The 9,100-nt window shown below is 44.6% G+C and overlaps 1 pseudogene; it reads left to right on the top strand.

The window, feature by feature from the left end:
* The first annotated feature begins 6,830 nt into the window (after positions 1-6,830).
* The window catches only part of LOC102765669, a 9,916-nt pseudogene continuing 7,646 nt past the window's right edge, over positions 6,831-9,100 (top strand).

Here is a 9,100-nt window from a genome sequence, read left to right on the forward strand (position 1 = left end):
TGTTTCTTTCCAGCTGATCAATGATTCTCTCTCATCATTGGTGTTTCTATCTCTTTCTTCCTCTCCCTTCCTCTCTCTCTCTCTATATATATACTAGAGGCCTGGTGCATGGATCCGTGCACTGGTGGGGGTGTGTGGCCTGCAGGGATCGGCCTGCTGTGAGAGCAGCCACTTATCCCAATCAGCCGAGTGGCTGTGGACCCACCCTCTAAGCGGCTGCTTCTACTGTGGGAGTGCACTGACCACCAGGGGCAGCTCCTACATTGAGCGTCTGCCCCCTGATGGTCAGTGCGCATCATAGCAACTGGTTGACTGGGCATTCTGGTCGTTCTGCCGTTTGGTTGCTGGGCTTTTATATATATAGGTATATATAAAAGCTAAGTGACCGGCTGACTGTTCAACCGTTCAACTGTTCGACCAGTAGCTATGATGCACACTGACCACCAGGGGGCAGACGCTCAATGCAGGAGCAGAAACCAGAGGCATGGAAACATGGAACAGACTGATGAATCTCAGAGGGAAGGGAAGAGGGAGGAGGGCGGGAAGAGATTAACCAAAGATCTTATATGAATTCTAGAGACCTGGTGCATGGATTCGTGCACTGGTGGGGACCCTCGGCCTGGCCTGCGCCCTCTCACAATCTGGGACCCCTTGGGGGATGTCAGAGAGCCGGTTTGGGCCCGAGCCTCGCAGCCCCGGCCAAGGGACCCCCACTGGTGCACGAATCCATGCACTAGGCCTCTAGTGTGTATATATATATATATAATAGCTATTCTTTATTAAGGCATGCAATGAGTTAGGCCCTATGCTAAGGATTTTACACATATTTCTCACTCATTATTCTTATAATCACCCCAGAGGCAGATGTATCATCCTGATTTCACAGATGAGAAAACAGGGTTGGAGAGGTTAAATAGGATAGGAATTCAAGCCCAAATCTTATTATTCCAAAGTTAGATCTCAACACTGAATAGTTCTCATTCTTCCCATACTTCCAACAGAGACTAACATTTACACAAACATCACCTGACCCTTTGAACCTGTATACCTTTAGTGACTGAAAGTGTAAGGAGTGAAGATACCTGAAGCTCCTATTTTTGCTGGCTGGGAGAATAAAGGCAGGCATCTGCAAACAGGGAAGGTTTGACCCTCGGGCCACTGACTGGGAATCTAACCCAATTCTTCCTACCATTGTCATCATTACACTGTTTCCTGCAAAGCATCCACACAGTAAGTATTGAGCATCTCAGTAACAATCAACTAAAAATCATTCTCATCATTCAGTGTCAGCTTAAATGTTAGCTGACACTAAAAATATGAACCAACCAACTAAAAATACGAACCAGTTCTGCTATGTGGAATGGAGAATGATAAGACATGATACTTGCCTTCGAAGAGTTTCTAATCAAATAGAAGACATATAACCAAAAGCAAACAAATGAATAAGCAACAACAAACAATAATAAAAGCAAACCAGCCAGGGTGTACTTGGGTACTAAATTGTGTGGCACAGTCTATAAAAGTGAACTTGAGCCCTAGCTGGTTTAGCTCAGTGTATAGAGTATCAGCCTGCAGACCAAAGGGTCCCGAGTTCAATTCACATACCTTGGCTGCAGTCTCCTCCCGGCCCGGGCTCATGCAGGCAGCAACCAAACGATGTGCTTCTCTTACATTGATGTTTCTCTCTGTTTTTCCATCTCTCTTCCACTCTCTCTAAAATCAATGGAAAAATATCCTCAGGTGAGGGTTTAAAAAAAAAAAGGACCTTGGGAGACATGACATTTGGAGTCATCTGGGGCAAGGGAAAGTAACATTTATTGAACTTAAAAAAAAACAAAAACCCTCACACTCTTACTATGTGTTAGATATTATGCTAGGCTCTTCAGATACATTATCTCACTTTATTTTTATTTTATTTTTACATGCTCTCACTTTAGTGTATCACCCAATGCCATTTGACAAAAAGCTTCCGCTATGTTTTATACAAAATACCTTATTAGGTGTTATTGGTGAAAGAAATATGAACATGACTTTGTTCCTGTCCTCAGTGAGCTTAGAAAGAAGACATGTGTACGAATGGCTATGATCCAGGGCTATCCACGCAGGGGTCATAGGACTTATTGTCCAAAGTGGGTGCTTTAGAGAATAAACAGAAGCACTGTTACTGTGGAAAACCGGGCATAACCCCAGACTCTTCGGAACCAGCCAGGTTGTAGCATCTTAGCAGTGAAAGAGCTGGAAGGTGGGGAGCACAGAGGAGCCGTTGGGGTATGTTAACAAACCAGCGTTAGAAGTGGATTTGAGCCCGGCTGGCTGTTGGGAGAGTAGAGGTGATAAATGTGTGAACAAGATAATTAGGTGGCTTCCTGGGTGCACAGCGAGTGGGGAAGGGCCTACCTTAAAAACGTGGTCAGCCCGGGCCGGTTTGGCTCAGTGGATAGAGCGTCAGCCTGGGGACTGAAGCATCCCAGGTTCGATTCCAATCAAAGGGCACCGGGCTTGATCCTCAGTGGGGGGCATGCGGGAGGCAGCTGACCAATGATTCTCATCATTGATGTTTCTATCTCTCTCTCCTCTCTCCCTTCCTCTCTGAAATCAATAAGATATATAAAAATAAAAGCGTGGTCAGTGAGAAGGCATCCCGGAGGAGCTAACATTTAAGCTGAAACTGAATGATGAGAAGGATCAAATTCAAAGACAAAAATAAAATCATGTCCTGTGTGGGTCACTCAGTTGGTTAGAGCATCATCCCCATAGGCCAAGGTTGCAGGTTTGATCCCTGGCCAGGGGACATACAAGAAACCAACCAATGAATGCATAGATAAGTGGAGCAATAAATTGATGTTTCTCTCTCCCTCCTCCCCTCCATACTCCTTCCTTCCCTTCCTCTCTCTCTAAAATCAATAAATATTTTTAAAATTTTTAAATCACAAGAACAGTCTTATCTCAGCAATGATCTGAAGGCCAGCAGGCCCAGCCTCCTACTCCCGGGTTTTGGAGTGCGGGAGTTCCAGGGCTGCTACTTTTCCTGAAGAGAGATGAGAGGACTTTCACTTTATTCTGTTGGTAATGTGGACGAAAGGGGCCACATGCTGACCTGACCAGCTCAAGGGAGGCCTGCGTGGCGGGCTTGCAAACTCAGAGACCTAAAGTCACCACAAGGATGGGATTATCATCTTACTTTTATCCAATCCCCCCTTTGCTTTCTCCCGCCTCCCTAATCTATCACCAATGGATATCATGTCACCCACCTACGTCTCCTCCTTTGATCGCAATGTATAAAAATAAGTAAAAAAACGCCATTCTCCGGAGCATGATCCCAATCCATTGAGATCCTGCTTCCCAGCAATTGTCGGCAGTTTGGCTCAAATAAACTCACAAAAATTCTTCACAGGTTTGAATGTTTTTTTACATTAACATTACTCGGCGTAGTCGGCAGGATTCCAGAGAAGCTCACCCAGGACCATCCAGCGGACCGGACCTGGTGCTAGGATCCAGCAAAGGGCCCATGGAGCCCGCTGGTGCCCTGCCCATTGGGTGAATGTGGGTGAGCTGTCTCCTGGATCCAGGACCTTCCCTTGTTTGGTCGAGGGCCTGACTTTATTTGAGCTGTTTTAAGATCCTCAAGGTGGAACTAAGGTTAAGGGTTGACAGAACCCAGGCTAAGGCAGGAGTGGAGGAAAAATATGGGTGGCTGGGTTTGATTTTGGCTTTTGAATTGGAATTGCTTTCTGAGAGTCTGAGTGAAAAAAAAACCTATGCCATATAAATGAGCTGAATTCATTCAGCCCCAAAGATAAAGGGGCACATCCTCTTCCCAGTCTGATTCTGGGGTGTTCTTAGGCGACTAAGAATCTTTGTGGAGGTGTCAGAAGTGCAGGAGCCCCATAGGGAAGTCCCAACTCAATGGAAATTAAGAAACTGGCTTGTCCAGGGGGCCCCCATAAGGTTTGGTCTGCCCGGGCCCCAAATCTTTCCTGTGGTTTTAGACAGCGGGGAGAGAAACTGAGGCCACACTTGACCCACTACATAACATGTCCAGAAAATTTGCTCAGACTACAGATATCCATAAATAAATGAAAAATTAACTCGGGAAATTGTGCCTCCAAGGTCAGAAGCTCCCAAACCCCAGGCCTCATTTAATACTCCCAATACTGCCTTTACTTGCAAGTGCTTTACAGAAATGGCAAGTTTTAACTAGAAAATATCAACTTAGAAATGGCCAAAATGCAGTTTTCTTTGGGTACTACATTAATATTTTGCATGCAGAAATTAGAAAATGCTGGCTCTCAAATTAAACTGAATGACTATATGGGAAGCATATCTTGATTTGGAAATTAGAAGCTTCGAAGGAGAAGCATAGAAAAAAAATTCTTCCAAAAAAAAGATGGAAATTAACAAGAAATTTTAGAGACTGTCTCGGAACTATTCTTTTTTTTTTTTTTCTCGGAACTATTCTTTTTTTTTTTTCTCGGAACGATTCTGAAGCTAATAAATGCCAACACCCCATCTCCCCCTTCCTTTCTGAGCTTCCCTATCTGGACTTTCCCTTTCCCCTCCTTCTTCGTTCCCCTTCCGGCTCCTCTACCCCCACTGACTTGAAGGAAAATGAGAAGAGGGATTCCAACAGCTCCCTTTGGGAAAAGCTGGTCCCAGCGAGAGAGGAACCAGCAACTGTTGCCGACTTTGCCCAGGACCCTGATGGATTCACAAAAACTTCACTGTCAGGACATGTGATCCTGGCTGTTCTGACCTGTCCTGCTTTCTGAGAGCAAGCGACAGAGTTACTCAGTAAGGTCTGCTGTGAAACTGTACAGGAGTCTTTTGCTGTAAAAAGCCAGGTCACCGTAAGAAAGATGGTTTAAAAAGAAAACGTGAAGTGTGATTTACAAAGAGAAAACAGAAGCGAGCGTAGGGCTGCTCCAGGGCTATGAGAGGGTATTTCCCCTTCTCCTTACTAACTCTTTAGGAGAAATTGAAATTACCATGAAAGGGGAAGTTCCTAAGGGCCTTGTAGGTACTGGGGCTACTTCATCTGTTACTGACCCTGCCCATGTCAGTTTCCCTCTCCCTTGGAGTAAGGCTTCTGTAGAGATGGTGGGGTGTCTGCGCAACCAATGGCTGTTTTAAAATCAGAACCTGTCCCCTTTCAATGAGGGCACGTTAAGGGGCAACATATTTTACTGGCCAATTCAGTCCCAATTCACCTGATAAAGATTTTTTAAATCAGTGATGCCCACTATAAAGTGGACAATGGAGAGGTTTGGCCCGTTATCGGCACCCTTAAGTGCAGTGCTACCCTGCAGCTGACCTTGCTTTCGCATTCCTAGGAACGTGAATGGAGAATGAGGCCTTCTGAGATCAATGTCTTTTCCATACATGCAAGCCCTTATGAGTCAGAAATGGCATCAGCTACATGCTACCTGTAAACTAGATCTCTAATTGCTACAGAGCCGCAGGGAAAACTACTCAAATAGAAAGAACCATTCAAAATGGGTGAGTTAGTCCTTTTGCCAACATTTGCCAATCCTTGAGGAAATGAAGTACTGTACGTGTTTTACTCTGCAGTCTCTGCAGGGCCAGAGGTGTGTGGCTTAGAATATCAGAGCCCACTGAACCCTTTTACACCCCTTGAAACCTCCACTGTTCCGCTCAAAATGCTGCCATTGGCTTTCCAAAACCAATGCCCCAGGACCTCTCAGATGCAGACGCCTGGAATGCTGGTCGGGCCATTTTAAAATACAACCATTTGGAAGAGAGCCACCCAAACAAGTCACTGTTAGCTTCTTCCAACCACTCCCTTCTAGATTAGTACATTTCAATTCGGTTATTGAATTTCTAGATATTTTGAAATAACATGAAATACTGAAGCATTGATTGCTAAGTAAGTCTTTAAATTCGCCTGCTTTTGTCTTTTGTTGAAAGTCTGTCGCCGAGACCGGCTTGGCTCAGTGGATAGAGCGTCAGCCTGCGGACTGAAAGGTCCCGGGTTCGATTCCGGTCGGGGGCATGTACCTGGGTTGCGGGCACATCCCCAGTAGGACATGTGCAGGAGGCAGCTGATCGATGTTTCTCTCTCATTGATGTTTCTAACTCTCTATCTCTCTCCCTTCTTCTCTGTAAAAAATCAATAAAATATATTTTTGAATAAAAAAAAAAAAAAAGAAAGTCTGTCATATGAATTTAAGCTTTTGATAGAATGTCTGGTGCTTGAAGGTGTGTTTCTTGAAAGTGAGAGTGTGTTTAAAATGTGGTCATAAACGTCAATCTAAGGACTACTGGTCACTTATTTTATTTTATTTTGGTTATTATTGACAATTGAGGCTTCTAAGAGTTAAAAGTTCAAATTACGTTGGGAGAAATTACATGGTTGTGATAATAGAATGCATGAGGTATGGAAATTTATTTTCGAGGAAAAAATTCTTGTGTTTTCTCTGCAAAAAGCAGTAGTTCGAATTATGTTAAGGTCTTTATGTGTTTGGTCTTCATGTGTATGTGTTTGTGTATTACATGAGGGAAATTTTCAGCGTCCGGACGGCATTACTAGGGTCTCTAGGACCTAGCTTGGACAAACCTCTGCAAGAACACCTCTGTAATAATTCCGCTGGTAGAATTATACATAGATGTAATCTAGATGAGTATTTTAGATGAATATTGTCTAAGTATAGGAATAGATGAAATTAACTTCCCAGAAGAAAAATGAGAGCTTCTGGATAATAGTAGATACTTGTGCCGTCTCAGATTCTTCCTTGTACTTTTGATCCTAGTACGTAATTGTTATATCAGATGCAAAAGAAAACTTAAGACAAACAGCAAAAAAGACTCGGATCATGGTGGCTCAAAAATTAGAAATGATCCAGAATACTTTTAAGCAAAGAGATATAGGATGTGAGTGCCTCCCATTTACTTGCCTTTTATTTTGAAGAATAATAATTCGATCTTGAATGCCATCTAAGGTTATGGTCTTGCCCCATCCCCTGTGGTCCACTTGTTCAGCAAAACACGCTGACACTGAGACAGAGCAAACACAGAAAACCAAAGCGGGGAGGCTCAGAGCGTTCCTGCCAGGAGGAGACGACAAGGCGGCCTCTCCTCAGAAGGAGGGGGGAGGAGGGTGTCAGTGGGGAATCTGGACGAAGCAGCAATGAGGAGGAGGACACAGCTGCAGAGCACGAAGGCACCAGGTCCGAGGATGCAAGGAAAAGAAGGAGGACGAGCTGTGGGCCAGCTTCCTCAACAATGTGGCACCAAAATCAAAAGTGCCCTTGAGTCTACAAGTTAAAAAAACAGAGAAGAGACTGAAGAGGCTGCTTCAAATGGACTGTTGGTCAAAGCAGAAGAGCTAGAGAAACCTAAAGAAGAAGTTAAAATCACCCAAGTGTTTGATTTTGCTGGTGAAGAAGCCAGGGTGACTAAGGAAGGGGATTATTACATCTAAACAGGCCAAATCCTTCTTCGAGCAAAATGAGAAAGAAAAACCACAGACTAATGTCCCTTCAATTCTGGCATCATCCCTGCTGGGTCAGGATTAAAAAGATCAAGTGGAATGAGGAGCCTTTTGGGGAAGATTGGAGCCAAGAAGCAGAAGATGCACCCTAGAGAAGCCCAAATTGGACTGGGAGAGCTTCAAGGAGGAAGAGGGTTTGGTGAAGAACTAGCCATCCACACTCGAGGAAAGGAAGGGTACACTGAACGGAAAGCTTTTCTGGACCAAGTGGATCACAGGCAGTTTGAAGTTGAGCGAGATCTCAGGCTGATGGCGTGGGGGACATCGGTAGCAGCTTACGCCTGTTTACAAGGTGAGCTTCCAGTGGGTCTGTGGAATGTCTCTAGCGTTTCTCCTCGACTGTTTCCCAACAAGACCTTTTTTTCTACATTGAATTTCTGCCTTTATATCTTCATCTCACATGGTTTCATTCATTTTTACTTTTAGAAGTTTGTTCTTGCCCTAACCGGTTTGGCTCAGTGGATAGAGCGTCGGCCTGCGGACTCAAGGGTCCCAGGTTCGATTCGGATCAAGGGCATGTACACTGGTTGCGGACACATCCCCAGTGCGGGGTGTGCAGGAGGCAGCTGCTCGATGTTTCTCTCTCATCGATGTTTCTAACTCTCTATCCCTCTCCCTTCCTCTCTGTAAAAAATCAATAAAAAATAGATTTTTAAAAAAAGTTTGTTCTTAAATAAAAGTTGGTCCTATTAAAAAAAAAAAGAACCATTAAAGACTCTTGAGTAGGACAGTGATGTGACTGTGGTAGGGGCAGAAATAGAATATTGAGGACCAACTATAACTGTTTTTTTGTTTTTTTTATATATATTTTAAAATATTTCCAGGGAGCTCACCTGGAAGTACAGCCCATCCTCCCTATCAGGGAGCTGCCTATCTATACTAATAAAAGGTTAATATGCTAATTAGACTGGACATCTTCCAGACATCCTTCCGGACAAAGCCACAGTGGCGGGGCCAAGACAGAGGCGGTTACTGGCAACCAGACTGGCAGGGGAGAGCAGTTAGGGGCGACCAGGCCAGCAGGGGGTGAGAGTTAGGGGTGACCAGGCAGGCAGGCAGGTGAGTGGTAAGAGCCAGTGGTCTCCAATTGTGAGAGGGATGTTCGACTGCCAGTTTAGGCCCGATCCCAAAGTTGGACATCCCTGAGGGGTTCCAGATTGGAAAGGGTGCAAGCCGGGCAGAGGGACACCCCCCCCCCCCGCCCAGTGCATGAATTTCATGCACCGGACCTCTAGTCTATATATAAAAGGCTAATATGCTAAATGTCCATCTGGATAATGATGTCACATAGCAACGCCCAGCTTCCTCTCCCTAGTGACTAGTCTCCTTGGAGTTTCTTCAGCCCAGGAACACTACTTGCTGTATAGCCAGGTAGAAACATTTTACACTGTAACCAAATGTCTGTGAAGCATTTTTCCATGCCTCATCTCATTTGATCTTCACAGAAGTCCTGGAGTAGGTAGATAGGAGACTCGGTGGCATCCTATTTTCTTTTCATTAGCTGGAAAACGGAGATTTAGAAAGTTTAGAAACTTAACCCGACTGAAAAGAAATAAGAACTGGTGGTATTTAAAAATGACTTCAGGCTTTCTC

Source organism: Myotis davidii, unplaced genomic scaffold (genome assembly GCF_000327345.1).
Source record: "Myotis davidii unplaced genomic scaffold, ASM32734v1 scaffold355, whole genome shotgun sequence".
Lineage (NCBI taxonomy): Eukaryota > Metazoa > Chordata > Mammalia > Chiroptera > Vespertilionidae > Myotis > Myotis davidii.